Genomic DNA, 18,490 nt, shown 5'->3' with positions numbered 1-18,490 from the left:
CCGTACGCAACAGACTCATACCTCACACAAACATTAACTCAAAATGGATCCTAGACCAAAATGTAAACTGTAAAACTATAAAACTCCTAGAGGAAAATATAGGAGAAAATCTTCATGACCTTGGGTTTGGTGACGGGTGTTTAGATACAACACCAAATGCACGATCTACAAACAAAAAATTGCAAAGGTAGATTTTATCCAAGTGATAGCTTAAGAGAGCATGTAATACTTGGTTTAAACGTTTTTAAAGACATACTGCTTCATCTAGCTAATGAATTTCTGTGCAATACCTCATTTTGGATGATGCCACAGCAGGATGACAGTCGTGTCCTGCGTGAGGAGTACCCCGCCGAGTATCACACCACCCACCCTGCAGGCTCAGCGCTGACTTCCTCCTCTGTGACCCCACAGTGACCAGAGCCGCCCTGCTCTCTGAAGCCACAGCACTTCCTCTGTCACCACAGTGTGTTGTGTTAGTGATTTCAGCTTCATCTTCCCACCTGCCTGAGACTCTGTGCAGGCTGGCACCGTGTCTTAGATTTCCTAGTGTCCCTCGTGCCTCACACACTGCATAGCAGGTACACAATAAAAATATATTCTTAAAAACCAAACAGCGACAAATATTCCAATGGTATTCGTTGGGCTCCTATCTCCAGTCAAGCACCGCCTAGAACTCATGCCCATGTAAGAAGGAAATCTTTCTCCCCTGCAGCATTCTCTTCCCCTGTTGTGGTCACACCTCCTATTCTACTTAGGATCTACCTGTGAATGTTTCAGAGGATCCTTTAGGTGCCCCATCTCTCTCTCTCATGAAGTCATCCTTTCCTAAGTAGATTCCAATGGTTCCACTAGGATGAGACTCCTCAAGTCTAAATTTTAGGCCACGATTTCTAAGCTCCAGTGGCTCATTTACAACACACACATATGTATATGTATGTGTTTATATGTATATGTTTATGAACACATTCACATACATGTACATATATACATATGAAGACAGGAATGAAGGCAGTTCTGATGGGGATGGGGAAGATGAATTCAGCTTAGAATATTTTGAATTTAGAAGGACGTAAAATATTCAAATGAAAGTATGTGGATGTATATATGTGTGTGTGCATCATACATATGTATGTATCCTGATATGTACACCTAAATATATAGACATGCATGAACGCGCACACATGTATATATACATGCATGCACAAGCAAGCGCCTCACACATAGATATATAATATATGCACATGGATTCATGCATTTACATATGCATACATGAATATAAACATGCATGCATTCACACATGTGCACACATGCAAATTTATACATACAGACTTTCGCTTAAATATTTCACATCCTTCTAAACTCAAAATGTGCTAAGTTGCATTCATCTTCTCTACCCCATCTGATGCTTCCCTCATCCTTCCCAATTCTTTCTTTCCTATCAAAAGTACCACTATCATCCCAACAACTTAACAGTTTTTAGGCATTCAAAATGCCAGCTCCTTCATTTACAAGCTAAGTCTCTTTGGGAAGTTATTTAACTTCTACCTCTCTGGACATCCACGCCCACAGCTGTATAATGATCATAATATATTCCCACATCAACATATTGTTTGGAACAGTCATTCAAATTCTACAAAATCTCTCTATATACCATTAACACTTTCTCTCTCGCTCTAAAAGACATACTAGTTGGCTATGACTTCTCCACATTGGATTAGTTACCGTGTGTGTGTGTGTGTGTGTGTGTGTGTGTGTGTGTGTGTGTGTGTGTGTAAGTATTTCAAAATCCATCCTTGGGTGGTAGCAATAGCTATCTAGCTGGTTATCAACTTCTACCATCTCCCATCTCAAATCCCAGACCAAAGTGTATCTGTCCAAAATTAACACTTTGAGTTGTTCCCACAGTTTACAATGGAATCCCTGCCAACTAGCTCAGCTTGGCTCTCACAGACCCACATGGATCACCTTCCTCCAAACCAAGTCACCAATGCTCACCTGCTATGCTCCACTTTGGTACCCTAAGTGTAAGTACCGTGCCGTCCTGCCTCTGCCTTTTGGACCACTTTCCTTCTCACTCTTCCCTTTCCTCTTCCACTTGTTCTAATTTTATTCATTTTCAAGGCATAACTCAAGGGCTACAGCTCGTGGGAACCCCTCCCAACGATTCAGTTATCACCATGTCTCAGGTCTATGTCCCCCAATTTCCCACATTATGATGTTTTATCTTTTTCTTTAAAGTGTTTGTGTATTTATTTGTCTTACATTCCCAAAAGACTTTGACCTCTGATGGGCCAGGGACCATATATGTTACTTCTCTGATGCTATGCCGAAACACCTAGCTTAGGTTAAAAAAAAAATGTGGTCACACTCAATGAGAACTCACTGATCTTTCAAATAATAATTATTAGACTATTTGCAATGTTTATGTCCTGTGGCTTTTAAAGTCAGAGTATAATTTTTCTATCTTAAAAAAATAAAAATAGGCCACACAGTACCATCTCTTTTAAGAAATTGGTAAGTAAATAGCACTTCATTACCAGAGTGGGAAAATCTGGCAAAGTATATTATAAAGTATAAATTTACATATTTAATGTATTACATAGGTAGGGCTCAATATGTAGAAACACTAAGTGATTTTAATTTTCCACCTACAGTTTGTGAAGCCCAGGGGCTCTAAATGACCTCGATGTTGAACAGGAGGCACATCCATCTGCCAGCAGTAATTGTTTTATTGACCTGATTAAGGAGCAACTATTTCCATGGTCAAAAAGACCTATCCAAACCCATCAGCCTTAGGCACACAATGGCAGTAATTAGAGATGCATATTCCCCTAATTAAAATGAGTCAATGGGCAGAGCATAAAATATATTAGAAATATTTAATTAACATATTTCTTTCACTGGTTATGATATATGATTAGGTCAAAACCCATTTTTTGTTAAAAAAAAAACAGCTTTATTGAGATATCATACAATTCACCCATTTAATGTTACTACATTCAGTGGTTTTTGGTTTATTCCTCCCTTTCTACTTGTTCAAACTATATGGTTGCAACCATCACCACCATCTAATTTGGAACATTTTGGTTGCCCCCAAAAGAAATTCTGATCTCATTAGCCGTCAATCCCCATTCCTCCCTACCCTACCCCACACCCAATTCTGGTTCTAAGCAGCCACTAATCTACTTTCTCTATCTATAAATTTGCCTGTCCCGGACATATAACACGTGGTCCTTTGTAACTGGCTTCTTTCACTTAGCATAATGTTTTCAGGGGTCATCCATGTTGTAGAGCGTATCAGTATTTCCTTTTCTTAATTGATGAATAATATTCTATGGTATAATATACCACTTTTTGTTTATCCATTTACCAGCTTATGAACATTTATTTCTACTATTTGGCTATAATGAATAATGCTACTATGAACATTTGTGTACCAGTTTTTCTGTGGACATAAGTTTTCATTTCTCTTGGGAATATATCTAGGAGTGGAATTGCTGGGTTATATGGTAAGTCTACGTTTAACTATTTGAGGAACTGCCAGACTGTTTTCCAAAGCAGCTGCACCATTTTACATTTCCACCTGCAATGTGTGGTTTCATTCTTTCCCACATCCTCGCCAACCCTTGCTATTGTCTGTCTTTTTGATTCTACCGTGTTTCCCTAAAAATAAGACCTAACCAGAAAATAAGTCCTAACATGATTTTTCAGGATGACATCCCCTGAACATAAGCCCTAATGTGTCTTTTGGAGCAAAAATTAATATAAGACCCAGTCTTATTTTCAGGGAAACACGGTAGCCATTCTAGTGGTGTAGTGGGATTTCATTGTGGTTTTGATTTGCATTTCCGTAATGACAAATGATGTTGAACATCTTTTCATTTGCTTATTGTTCATTTTTGTATCTTTGTTGGAAAAATGACTATTAAGTCATTTGTCTATTTTTATTTTAGGTTGTTTTATTATTGAGTTGTAAGACTTTATTAAAATACATATTCTGGACACAAGTCCCTTAGATATATGGTTTTCAAATATTGTCTTCCATTCTGTTGGTTGTCTTTTCACTTTCTTGATGGTGTCCTTTGCAGTATAAAAGTTTTTAATTTTAACAAAGTCCAATTTATCTATTTTTTCTTTTGTTGCTTGTACTTTGGGTGTTTCATCTAAGAAAGTATTGTCTAACTCAAAGTCATAGAGATTTACTCCCATGTTTTCTTCTAGCAGTTTTATAGTTTTAGCTTTTACATTTAGGTCTATGATCCATTTTGAGTTAATTTTTGTGAATGGTATGTGGTTGGGGTCCAACTTCATTCCTTTGCATGTGGATATCCAATTGTCCCAGTACCATTTGCTGAAAAGAGTAGTCTTTCCCCCACTTAATTATCTTGGTACCTATTTTAGTCCATTTGGGCTGCTATAACAAACTACCATAGATTGGGTGGCTTAAACAACAAACATTTATTTCTCACAGTTCTAGAGGCTGGGAAGTCTTCAAGGCACCAGCAAATTCCATGTCTGGTGAGGTTCCACTTCATGGTTCACAGACAGCCAACCCCTCCCTGTTCTCTCACATGGCGGAAAGGGTGAGGAAGCTCTCTGGGGCCTTGTTTACAATGGCACTGATCCCATTCACGAGGGCTCCACCCTCACAACCTGATCACCCTCCAAAGGCCCCACCTCTAAATACCATCACAATGAAGATTAGGTTTCAACATATGAATTTCGGGGGGTGAGGGGGTCACAAATATTCAGTCTATAGCAGTGCCCATGTTTAAAATCAATTGACCACAAATGTAAGGGCTATTTCTGGACTCTCAATTCTATTCTATCAATCTATATGTCTATTCTTATGCTAGCACGGCACTGCCTTGTTTACTGTAGCTTTGTAGTTTGGGCTATTTGGGGGTTCTCAAATTCCATTTTGATAAAATTCAATTTTAACACAAATTTTGGTTATTTTAGAAGTGACTGGAAAAACCTAATTTCACATCTGACTGATGTTCATTAGGTGGCAAAAACTTTTACTGCCCTGATCTTATGATAGTTAAAAGGTGCTTTAACCACATACACAGCATATGAAAGTCAAATATCTCTGTTAACAAGTTCATCAACTTAGTACATTCAGAATTATTTGAACAAATAGTATCAAAATTATCGTTCCAGTTGTATACAAGAAGATGACTGCCAAGCCTTGGACACTTGGAGCCCAAGGAACTGGAGAATGTCATTCTTCAGGTCAATGCTGGGATTAGAAGGGTCTCCAAAATTAGGTATGATAAAATATTTCATGGTGTGATCTATAGCATTTTTCATATATCTTCAGCTACAAGTGGTTCACCCTCAGAACCTACCAACATATTTCTTAGTGTTTGAGCTATCTAGAGTTCTTGAACCATTCTTTACCACTGGCTACACTCTGAACAAAAATAAGAAAACAAGAGACAACTCATTGTCTTTAATATGAAGTAAGACCAGGAAAGCTTGGATATACCTCGCCTCACTTGATTATCTTCTAACATTTGCCAGAATGTTTTCTTTTCTACAGTGGAAATTTAAGTGCCTGAAAGCCTTCCAGCTCTTTCAGTATTTATTTAGGGTACACTGCCATTTTCCATCTCACAGAATTTTTGTTCATTTGTATGAAACGGCCTTCTATCCAACCTATTCCAACAACCTATTCCAAAAACAAAAGCCTTCTTATACACATAGCAGATAGATTTTATTTTTCCATGCAACAGTAAGTTGAGAGTAAAAATTCTCTCTTCTAATATATATACCATACACATATATACACATATATATGTATAGTATTTATATTCAACCAAAAGTTGTGTAGCTTTCAGCTTACCACTAGTTACATATTTATAAATCAATTTTGAGGGTTTTGTTTAAATCTTTAGCATTCCACCATTCTGTGGGATGCTTTAGCTTCTCAAGGCAAAGGACAGCCAGCAACTTTGCAAGGAAACTTTTTATTAGCAGGTGTTGAATTTTCAGCTACATGTTCTGTAGGGGTATACACCCACACAGAACCCAGTGCAGCCTCCGAATCAATGACCATCAGCATGTGTTTTCTCTGAAACTTCCCCTTCTCCATGTAGGAGGCTGTGTCCTGAGGATTCTTCCCAAGCCACGAAGGGGCACTGTGTCCAAAGTTGTGGGTTCTTTGCCTCAGAGAGAATGGATGGGGACTCCTATTCCATAGAAAAGAATGCCAAAAACCCTGCTCTCCACCTTCCAGTACTTTCTCCCTTTCTCATTTTCCATCTTTCCCTTCCTCTACCATTTGGCTGCCTCCCTGTCGCATCTAAAGCTCTGGTTTTTACACCCGAGCACTGTTCCTTTTCCATACTTGCATTTCCTCAATGGGTTTCTGAATTTCCACACATCTATCAATCGCATCTCCCAGTCACTCCCAGAATTTCTAGATTTATTTGCCTAATTCTGATCTGTGCCCCTGGCACTACTACTATCCATGTTCCCAGGCCCTCCTTGAACCCAAAATACAGATTCTTACAAAATCTACTACTCAGGAAAAGGCTGTGTTACACTCCATTGTCGGCTCCTATTTCTGTTTTCTTGCTCCATATAGTGAAATGTAAAGAGATCTACTCTGACCAACCGGAACAAATACGGACTTCTTCCCTCTCCCCACCCACCTTATTTGTTTGCTTGTTTGTTTATTTATTACTTTTTCTTCTTTGACTAATCATCTTTCCCAGTACTGACTTACACTTTAGGCAAATGTCAGCACTGGGGTAGACCATCAATACACACAATTGCTCATGTCTTGGCCTCATCAGATGCAGGTATGACAAGAGGGAGTGCTTTCTATGAACTACACCAATGATGCTACATATTACTAATGGACAAAGACAAGCAGATGGCTTGGTTGTTCTGTCAATGTCTACTTGTATTGAGCTTTCCCTCCAGCATTTGTCATGTGTCCATATGTTAAATATATAAATCCGAAATCCCCAAATCAGTAATGATATAAAGATGAGACCTTATGAAATTATTTGAGATGAGAGAAAATACAATCTTATACGACTACAAACATCCTTACACACAAGTTGCTGCCAGTTCTCAGTATTTAAGAATTTGACAGAAAATCAGTGAAGAGAACAATAAGGCAATTAAAAAAAAATCCAAACTATTTTTAATATAATTAAATATTCAGAGACCAACTTTCAACCTTTACCAGTGAATTTCTCTCTCAAAGTCTATTTAAACAAATAAGGATTCATGTTCTTTATAGATTTCAGTATATTATTTCTAAATACAATGCACAAATGTCCCCATCTAAACTCTAATATAACATTAATCCTACTTATATTTTTGCATAGCTTGAATACATGAATTATGATTCCATTCAGCCTCCTTCTCACCATCACTCAAGCCCTCACAATAATATCCATTTCTTCGTAGAAAATGGAAGTGTTTGCTAATCCGTTAGCCATTCAGCTTTAAGTGGATTAATGCTGGTGCATTAGAAAATGGCTCCTATATATCATATCGAATGAGTAATTCCAATATTGGACTTTATAATAAAGCCCAAAAGGCCCTCCAAATTATAGGTTTTACATGAGCTGAACAACGGGGTTCTTTTTCAAGCAACTTTACGAATACTGTGATTTAAACATTAATTGATTTTAAAATTCTCTGTTATTTCTTTAATTAAATTTGTTTCAAGGTCCAGAAGGTGAAGTACAGAATAAATGCCTACATTTTCTTTCTGTAGTCTAAGCTGGAACTACATGGATATTCAGTGGCCGTTATAAAGATATTAAGGGAGCTACCAAAAACTGAACTAAGAATGTCAAACACTTTTCCGGTTTACTCAGATAACTACTCCACATCACAAATGTTCTTCACTGGTAAAACTGGACGTGAGAGTGAGATGCCACTTCACAAAAACTAGAATGTCCACAATCAAAAAGATAATAAGAGTTGGTGAGGCTAAAAGAAACTGAAACACTCATATGTTGCCTGCTGTCAGGAACGTAAAATGGTGCAGCCACTTTGGGAAATAACATGCAAGTTTCTCAAAAAAGTTACACAAAGTTACCATATGACAATTCCACTCCTAGGTACATACCCAAGAGAAATGAAAACATATGTCCACATACAAATCTATACATGAAAGTTCATAGCAGCATTAGTCAGAATAGCCAGAAAGTGCAAACGACCCCAGTGTCCATTAACTGATTAATGGATAAACAAAATATGGTCCATCTATACAGTAGAAAACCATTTGGCAATAAAAACAAAGTACAGATACATGCTGCAACATGTATGAACCTAAGAAACATTACGCTCAGTGAAAAAAGCCAGATATAAAATAATACATATTATATTAGTCCATTTCTATAAAATGTTCAGAAAAGGCAAACAAAGACAAAGTTGATTAGTGGTTCCCCAGGGCGCCTGGGCCTGAGGATGGGAACAGGGATTAACTGTAAATAAGCTCAAGGGATCTTATTAGGTGACGGAAATGTTCTAAAAATGGATTGTGGTGATGGCTGTACAACTCAGTAAATTTACTAAAAATCATTTGTCTTCAAAACTGGTGAACTTTGTGGTATGTAAATTAAATCTTAGTAAAATTGTTTTAAAAAATAGATGTGGGAGAAATAGTGACGAAGCAGGAACAGTCAAGTCAGAGATGATGGTAGCCTGGACCAGTAGGACTGAAATTAAAGACAGATGGGCTGATTCAAAAGAAGCTGAGGAGACAGAACTGTCAGGACTTCCATAACGCCTTTCCTTACCCACTTTAGCCTTCTGTGAACTCGTATGGCACCGACGCCTCTGTCCCATTCATTTTAACATAATCACACACTGCCTTACATTATCAGTTGGTTGTTTTGTACATACTGTCATTGCCTCGGGGCTGGATGTGTACCTAGGTGCACCATAAATACTCATGAACAAATGCATGATGAAACAATTGAACATAATCAGCCCCAGGCTGAATATCATTGATTATTCTGGATTATATTAACAGTCATCATAATGTTCAGACAATAAAACTAGCAGTTACCTTCAGATAGGAGTTGCTAAAGTCATCAACACAATAGTAGCATAAAAAAATCAATGTGTTAGAAAATAACCACCATAATTGATAGCCAAAATGGAAAAGACAGAATCAGGAATTCAACCCAAAACAATATATATATTGGAGGGGGGGATAAAAATATAGAACTACTTTGAAGAACATTTTTGCCTTCTTAATTGTCTGTCCATTTACTAATTCAAGTCTTAAACTCATGTAGGGTAGCGGACAGAACAGGGTCCAGGATATAGGAGTCTGGACATTGGCTGAACCACTCATGTGAGCTTGGACAATATACTTAAGCTCTTTAGCATCCAGCTTCCTTGGGAAAAAATGAGAACATTAAACATCTTTCACACACTCAATGGAAGACATCAATGAAATTATGTACAGCCGTGAGGACATGCAATAAATCAAAATCTTATTGTTTTTATTACTATTATTTAAAATATATGTGGTGATACTTTATGAATGAATTAAAGCTATATTAAACTTACTTCTTGGAAAAAACGTAGAAGTTCATTTGAAGAGTTCCACCTAATAACTAATTTCTGTCCCAGGTTATTGAAGTACAGGGAATAGAATATAGATTTTGAGTCAGAGCTCAGTTCTAATTTCAGCTCTGTCACTTACCAGCTGGATGACAGTGGGCATAAATTAAACTCTCTATACCTCAGTTTCTTCACCTGTAAAGTAAGGATGATAATGACCCCTTAAGATTGATAGGAGGATTAAATAGATCTAATACACATGAAACACCTGGTATACTTCCTTAACAAACAGTAGCTACTGTCATTACTATTCATATAAAATCATAATTATTTAAAACATGACTTACTGACAGTTCTACACAAAGTTTTTGCTAATCACCAGATGTCTCAAAGAATAACACATTTTGTTCTAGAAGGATGACGTAATCTCTGACACACAATGAAATAAACAGCTGAAATGGAGGGGCAATCATCCCATCCTGCTCACTGCAGACCTCGGTTTCCCCTTAGAAGTCCAGTTTCCACAATTTTAATGACATGAACCTTTAATGACAACATCTAGCCATGGTATCACTGCCAGGAAGGCAGAGTCTTCCTTATGTCAGAGGCACACATATTTTTAGAAAAGAAATCACTCATTACTTTGCTTCTTAATATTTTATCAATGAACTAGTAATGAGTCTTTGCAGAGAAGAACTCCCCCCCACACTGACCCTAAGCAATCACGTAGCCCACATATCACATACCAAATTCCATGGAGATCTGTTCAAAGTTTATTAAAAAATGGCCTCTTTGAAATGATTGCCATTTGCCTTGACTATTACAAATGAATGACCAAATCAAATTAAAATGCATCCTGATTTCCTTAGGTGGGGCATCAACTTTGATCAAGAAACGAAAACAGGGGCGGCCAGTTAGCTCAATTGGTTAGAGCGCGGGGCTCTTAACAACAATGTCGCCGGTTCGATCCCCACATGGGCCAGTGTGAGCTTCGTCCTCCACAACTAGACTGAAACAACTACTTGACCTGGAGCTAATGGGTCCTGGAAAAACACACTCAAAAAACAAACAAACAAAAAAACTACTTTTAAAGTTATCATGGACCAAATCTATGATATGTTCAATGAGAATGTGAAGAGAATTCCTTTTATACGACCTAATGTATTTTGGTTTATAATTAGTTTTTTAGAAAGATAACTAAGTACATGGAAAATCCTCTGGTGTATCATATGCATTAATGAAATATAGAAAGAATAGGGGCATTCTAAATATTTCATATGTGAGCCTACAGATAACAAAAAGCTGGTTCATAAGGATCCTGTTGTAGTTTGAGTTCCTCCAGGAACTGAGCCTGAAACAGGGCTTGGTTGCAAATAGTTCATTTGGAAGTTGATCCCAGGAAATATGGGTGGGGGAATGGGAAATTAGAGAAGGTAGCCAATAAATATAACAAGCCAGTTATCCCTGGGTGACTGGTTCTTAGTCCCACTGGAGAATTCTGAGAGGCATATAAAACATTTGTTACGGAGTCATCCCAACAAGGGGCAGGGGAGCTGGGGTATTTACAATCTACCAACTCCCATCAGCCATTGGTTGAGGCTGCTCCTGGAGGGTGTTAATGCTCTGAAATTTCTGGCTTGCCAATAGATGAGCAAGGCAGTCTCTGGTGGCCAAAGCCTTTGGGCGAAGAAATGCAGGTGCTGGTACTTGGAATTCAAACCAGGGTTCACTGAAGTGGTAAGGGGAGGGGATTTGGGCAGGGCCCCAAAGCATCTGCTATAGATCATACATTATTTAGACTCTTAAAAGAAATCCCCACAAAAATATACATCAAGATGAGGGCTAGAACTTTCAAAATTGCCAATTCCTGCTCAGAAATGAGCCATACTACTGGAAAATGAATCTGATGTGAATCCACAGAGGAGTGATCAGATTTTTTTATCTTGTCATCTAATGCTTTTCATATATAGTATTGACTTGATAGAAAGCAAATAAGTTAATTATTGTATAAGCCATAACTAATCAGCACTAGGAGGACAGGGTCATCAAACTTTTTCTGCAAAGGGTCAGACAGTATTTATTTTATGCTTTGTCCACCATATGTTCCCTCTCCTACCCACTCAACTCTGAGGTTGTAGCAGCCATAGACAATACCGGGGGTGCCCAAAACATGTATACCAGTGGACACTTTGATCAACATTGCTCAAGCAGTAGTTCACCGTCATCAGAAGTATCTGAACGCTGATGGTAACCACTTTGAGCACCTCTTAAAATTGCAGAAGTCACACGTGACTTGTATTCATTTTTTGTTATCGGTATACATTGAGTATTACAATGTTAATATAGTTTTTTTCCTTTCTTAAAATGTGCATACATTTTTTTGGCACCATCTGTATGTAGAAGAATGGGAGTGGCTGTGTTCCAAAACTTTTTTATTTACAAAATCAGGTGGCTGATTCTTGGGCCATAGTTGATGTAAGCAAAGAGAAGAGTAAATTCAAAGAATGTAAAATTTTTCTTACTTTCACTCATAATAGCATGATTTTGATGCACCTCATCTATACTGACTCCTCTCGCCTTTTCATTTTTTTATTTAAACAAATTTAATACATAATACAGTGACATGATCAAAAAAGCAAAACAGTGTAAGGAACGACACATTGAGAATTCTCACTTCTCCAGCCTCTATTTCACTGTCTTACTTGCCCCCCACAAATCACTACTTTTAATAGTTAAAGCATAAATACACATTTCCCCCCTTTCCTACACAAAACAACAGCATACTAGAATTGCCATTCTGCACCTTGTTTTTTATTTAATACACACAGGAAGTCTTTCTATATATCACTGTATAACTTCCTCTCCTTTGTTTCCAGCTGCATAGTAATTCCTAGTGTGACTGTACCCTGGGAGGTTTAGCCAGACCCCTTACAGGCCGACACTGGTTTCCGGTCTTTTACTCTTACAAATAAGTGCTGAGGGAAGAGTACAATGAAAAAGTTTCACATGCATCATTTTGTACAGGTATATGTGTAGGTATCGGATAAATTTCCAGATAGGATTTTTTGGACTAAAGGATTGATGAATTTATGATTTTGACAGAGACTGATAACATGTCCTCATCAAGGGTTGCTCTATGTTTGCACTCCCACCAGCAACATGCAGGAGTGTCTTCTAACCTCATTTTCATTGGGAAAAAGCAGAAAAACTACTTTAAATATTCACTTAGGTACCTGTGTCTCCAAGACCATCCCTGTGCTCAGAGATGCACTAAAAGGACTCATGGGACTCAGCGTGGATTTGTACTCATGACTGAGATTTATTAGCGCGACAGACATGGAGTCTGGAGGAATCCACATGCAGGCTCCCTTAAGTTCTCTTCCTCCCTCAGCAATGAAAACACAACACGTATGAAATGTTTCTGCCCAGGGGAGCCACTGGAAAGACTCCTGCTGGTCACACAGGTGCCCTCTGCCCAGACATATCAAAATTGCAGACTCCAGGAAGGAATGCAGGTGTTCAGCAGAAACCCTACTGCTTGCACAGTTTAGGCACCCTGAACCAGCCTAATCATTTAGGACAAGTTTCATATCCGTGAAGGGAACTGTTTACCAGTCAAGTTCCCAGATGCCAGCCAAGGGCCAACTTTTCAAGCACGCCTGCTATGTCAACTTTTCTGCACAACCTCATAGGATAAAATTATTTCAGGTAAGCTAACGAGAAAATTTGAAACAAGACAGCCAGTGGCAGAAAGTGGACATGGCGTTTGGTGAAGTCTGGCGCAAAGGGATAAGTTCAAGGTCGGCTGCTTGCCTTGAACTACTTTGTATCATCTGAACGCAACTGTAGCATCCAGGCGCTGCTGCAGGAAAATGTGCTTGACATGACAAAATTATCTCCTAACAAAATTACTATTTATTTCAAGCTGCTTATTTTACAAAATGACCCCATTCTTTCATTCTATACAGAACTACAAAGAGCCAAAAAGGAACGGAGGGCTGCTGCTTCCTTCATAGATTTTCATGAAAGAAAGACTGTACTAGCACAGTGAGAAAGCAGGCTATAGAATAAGTATCTTTTGGTTTACAACTGAGATTTAAATATACAAATTCCTTAGGAGAAGATTTCTCTCTGCAGCATGTATTTTCTAATGATTCTATGAAAGCACACATATTTTCTAATGTGACCTACCTGCACACCCTCTGGTTTTTTTAAGGAGGGAGCAGCTCACAGTGGCCCATGCAGGGATTGAACTAGCAATCTTGGTGCTACCAGCACCACGCTCTAACCACCCTCACACCATTTTTAAAAAAATCAAAACTATTAGGATGGTGCAAAAATAATTGCAGCTTTTGTAATTTTTTTTAACCTTTTAAACCACAATTACTTTTGCACCAACCTAACAGTAGAAAGGCTTGTCAGAGCTGAATAGTACAAAGGCTTGTGAGAGGTTCCTCTCTAAACCTTTTAATAGTCCCATTTGAAAGTTAGTTCTTAATTGAGATATGCTATACATAAATAAAATGCACAAATGAGAAGTGTATACCTCACTTCATTTTTCACAAAATGGATATACCCACGTAACCAGATCTCAGATTTTTAAAAATATCACCAGGACCCAAGACCTCCTCCCTCCTGTGACCCTGCCACCCCCCTTCAAAGTTAGCCACTACCCTGACTTTTAACACCACTGATACGTTTGCTCAGTTTTGACTTTTATATAAATGGAATCATATGGAATGTTCTCTTTTGTGTCTGGTTTCTTTCATTCAACAACTTGCTTATGAGATTCATCTACATTGCTGTATGTTACAGTGGTTTATTTACTCTTGCTGCTGTAGAGAAATCAATTGTATGAACATGCCACAGTTTATTTGTCCGGTACACGTAAAGGACTTTTGGCTTGTTGCCAGTTTGGGGCTATTATGAAGAGTTCAACATGTTCATTTCCAAAATGCTAGCAAAAGTTTTAAATTGATGAATAACAGGCATACAGTCAAGTACACAACCCCTAAAAAAAAAAACTTGAGTTTTACACACACACACACACACACACACACACACCTGTGTGACCAAAACCAAGAGCAATATATAGAATACTTCCGTCACCCCGGAAGGCTCCCTGAGACTCTCTCAATTTTCAGTCACTTCAAAAAGACGAACAACTGCTAATCTTTAAACTCACTGCGCATCCTCCACTGAGGTAGTGCAGTGAACGTGGTCACGCCATATGCTCTGTCATTTGCTTGTGACCTTGCAAAGGTCATGCTCAGCCTGCTTCATCATCTGTAAATGAGACGGTGGAGCTAGATGGATCCCAGGGCCCTTAGCAGGTGCAAAAGTCCCTGTGTCAACAAGAACCACAACCTTCCCTGCCAGTCCCCTCATTCCTAAACCCAAAGTACTTTTGCTATTTTACCCTGGAGTCAGCTCGGTAAAGAGAAGGAGAAGTTAGTCACTATTTCCCATGTATCAAGCCTCCCGTTTCCTACACATCAGTATTAAGTCCTCCCTCAGCTCTCTTCTCCTCAGGTTGAGTAACTGTAGCTCTCCTTCCTTCCCACGTTGGCTCTACTCCAAGTCTTTGTGGCTCGCCTCAGAACACTTTCTAATTCTCTACGTGCCTCTAGAAACTAAGGAGCCCCCGGAGGATATACTGTTTTAGTAACGTCGACCAAAGGCGATTAAGGAGAGAAGCCCACACAATGAACATCAGCCCAGAGCCTTCCTATTCCGAATGTGGAGTGTGGTTGAAACCAGCAGGGCTCGCCGCAGCTCCCGGGATCTCCCTACCACTGCAAATGTTCCTGCTCCACCCCAGCCCCCTGAATTGGAATCTGCATTTTCACAACATACCCAGATGATCCTATGTTCACTGAAGCTTGGAACACAAAGGATGCTATATTTAAAGCAAACCATGAGGGGAGATGGCTTACTAGTTTCTATTGCTACTATAACAAGTGACCACAGACTTCATGGCTTAAAACAATACAAAGTTATTCTCTTACAGTTCTGGAGGTGGGAAGGCCAGGATCAGTTTCACTGGGTTAAAATCAAGGTGTAGGAAGTGCTCCTTCTTTCCGACGGATCTAGAGGAGAATTTCTTAGCCTGTTTTAGCTTCTAGTGGCCACCTGCATTCTGTCGGTTGTGGCCCCTTCCTCCATCTTCAAGGCCAGTAAGGTAACATCTTCAAATCTCTGTTCGTTTCATCTCGGCTTCCATCCTCACATCTTCAGACTCTCCTGCCCCCCTCTCACAAGGACTATTGTGATTACATTGGGCCCATCTGGAGAATCTCCCTATCTCAATATCTTTAATTATGCCTGAAGTCTCTTTTGCCATATAAGGTAACATATTCAAAGGTTCCGGGGATTATGACCTGGACGTGGGGGGGGGGGGGGGGGGGGCGGAGGTGAACGTTATGCAGCCTACCACAGATGGGGGAGAGAAATAGGATGGGATGGGGGAATGATTATTGGCCAACATCGCTAATCAGGTATCACTCATATAGGTCGGAGATTCAAAGAAGTCAAACAAAAATACAGAAAATTTCTATGTAGCACATGACCTTGTACCGTAACATGCAGCAATAATTAAAGGACCCGTGGTTTCAAGCCCCCCCAAGTCTGAGCTATCCTCCTAGAATCACAGCATCACAGATTTGGAAGAAACCTTGATAGTAAATGGCTTCAATGTCCATATTGTACAACACGTGGAGATGCTGGCACACTAGTGCCCTCCAACAATAGGGAAGAGGATTTCAGCACACGCACAACCCCATGCCACCTCTTTTTAATAGTTTACGAAAGGCTGCTAATTGATCTTTTCATAACTACATGTTACCTAAAACTGAAATTGCCTAAATTCATTCATTATTTCAATAGCATTACTTGAGCACCTACTGTGTGGCACTGGGCGCTAGGATACACACAGATACAAAATTCCTGGCTCTTCTGGAGTTCGTACTATTAGGGAGACAAACAAGTAAGCAAGATTTTGTGTTGTAAGCATACAGTATGAGCAATACTGTGATAAGGATTAGTTCATGATTTCATTCATTCCATTCCACCACTATGACTGCTTTCCATGTGACAGAAACCTAAAGAATGCCGGGATACATAGAGAAGGGAAGACCTGATTCACACTGTGCGCATGAACAATTCAAGTGCTGCATATATCTCAAAGAAGTTGAGGCAAGAGGGAGTCCCACTTACTGAAGGTCTGAAAATACCCCATTTTGCATAAGAGGGGCTTATTACATCTGTGCTTCTAATGGGGATGCTACTGTTTCAGTACTCTTGGAAACTACACAGAAAGCATCCTACTTCTCTTTCAGCATTAAATATTTGTGCCTTTTTTGTCCCCCTTAAGAGTAGTCTTCTTTCTCGCTCAACACCTCCCCAGCCACCTCTAGATCATTCTGTTTGCTCCCCTCTCTCAAGTTCATAATTATTTAGGATTACAGTCAATGGTATGCTGGCAAATGGTTAACAACTGGCTCTCCGGAGGGATGGGAGGACCAGGATCTGTAGCATTTGTCCTTTTCCATGGTGTAACTACTCCTTCCACGGCCAATCTTAAGCTACCAAATCGTGTCACTGAACTTGGAGCTGGGAGGAGACACTCAAATCAGGGCAAGAACCAGTATGTACCAGCTCCAGCATACCACTGGGCAATCAGGAACCCTCTGCAACTGTATCTGTGAAGTTGACAAACCTCAGAGTACTACACAATCTGAGTCTTCCCAACATGCTCCAGTCTGGCCAGTTTCAGTATAAATTGTGACCTCCACACCACTGCTCAAATTATTTCCAGGACAGTCCACCCAACACTTTCAAGTCTTATCCCTGCCAGGGGCCTTCCCTAGCTACTCCTATTCCCACTAAATTCTCTCCCTTCTTGCTGACCTGACCCAATACTTATCTGCGTCACACACCTTGGATTCTATTTGCTCATGGGATTTCTTGATGGTTTAGTGTATGAGAACTATTAGTAATCTCCTTATGATTTCTGTAAGAATAAGACTAGCATAGTCCCTTTGGCATTATCGTTCATATCTATCAAAACAGACAGGCATATGGCAAGTGCTCAATACCTCTGCATTAATTCTCCTTTGAAATAATCTAAATAGTTCTGAAAACAGGATCTATGTAAAAACCATACACCCCTGTTCTAAAATACAAGAAAATATAACAATTTGCAGCAAATGTATTTTCTTTACTTTTGAGGTATAATTTACATACATTAAACTTCACCCATTTTTAAGTGTACAGTTTGATAAAATTTAGTAATTATATGCACCACAATCAAGACAGAACAGTTCCTCCACTCTACAAACTTTCCTGACATCTCTGTGGAGCTGATTTCCTTCTCTGAACCCTGACAACCACTTTTTGTTGCTATCATTTGACTTTTTGAGAACGTCATACAAATGAAATCATTGAGTATGTTTGCATTTGTCTTTTCTCACTTAGCATGTTTGAGAGCCTTCTACATTGTTGTGTGTACGTACATGTCTTTTCATTGCTGACTAGTATTCCATAATACAGATACAGCACAGGTTTTTTTTTAAATTTTTATTCATTTACTAGTTCAAGGACATTTGAGTTGTTTCCGGTTTGGGGCTATTGTGAATAATGCTGCTATGAGTATTTGCTTGTAAGTCTTTGTGTAAACAGGTTTTATTTTTATTGCTAATTTTTTACATCTTTGAGTTTTTTATATAACACGCACAATTATAAATATATTATACCTATCATCTCATTTAATGTTAACATCAACCCCAAGGGATGACTACTTTAGTTCATCTAAAAAAATGAAGTTGCACACATTTACACAGCTAGACAGTGAAGAAGTCAGGATTTGAATCCTGGTTGTCACAGGGATTAGATAAATTAATACATATAAAGTGTTTAGAAAAATAAGTGATCAGTAAATGTTAGC

The sequence above is a fragment of the Rhinolophus ferrumequinum genome, chromosome X (genome assembly GCF_004115265.2).
Source record: "Rhinolophus ferrumequinum isolate MPI-CBG mRhiFer1 chromosome X, mRhiFer1_v1.p, whole genome shotgun sequence".
In the NCBI taxonomy this organism is placed as follows: Eukaryota; Metazoa; Chordata; class Mammalia; order Chiroptera; family Rhinolophidae; genus Rhinolophus; species Rhinolophus ferrumequinum.
Note: the sequence above shows the minus strand (reverse complement) of the source record.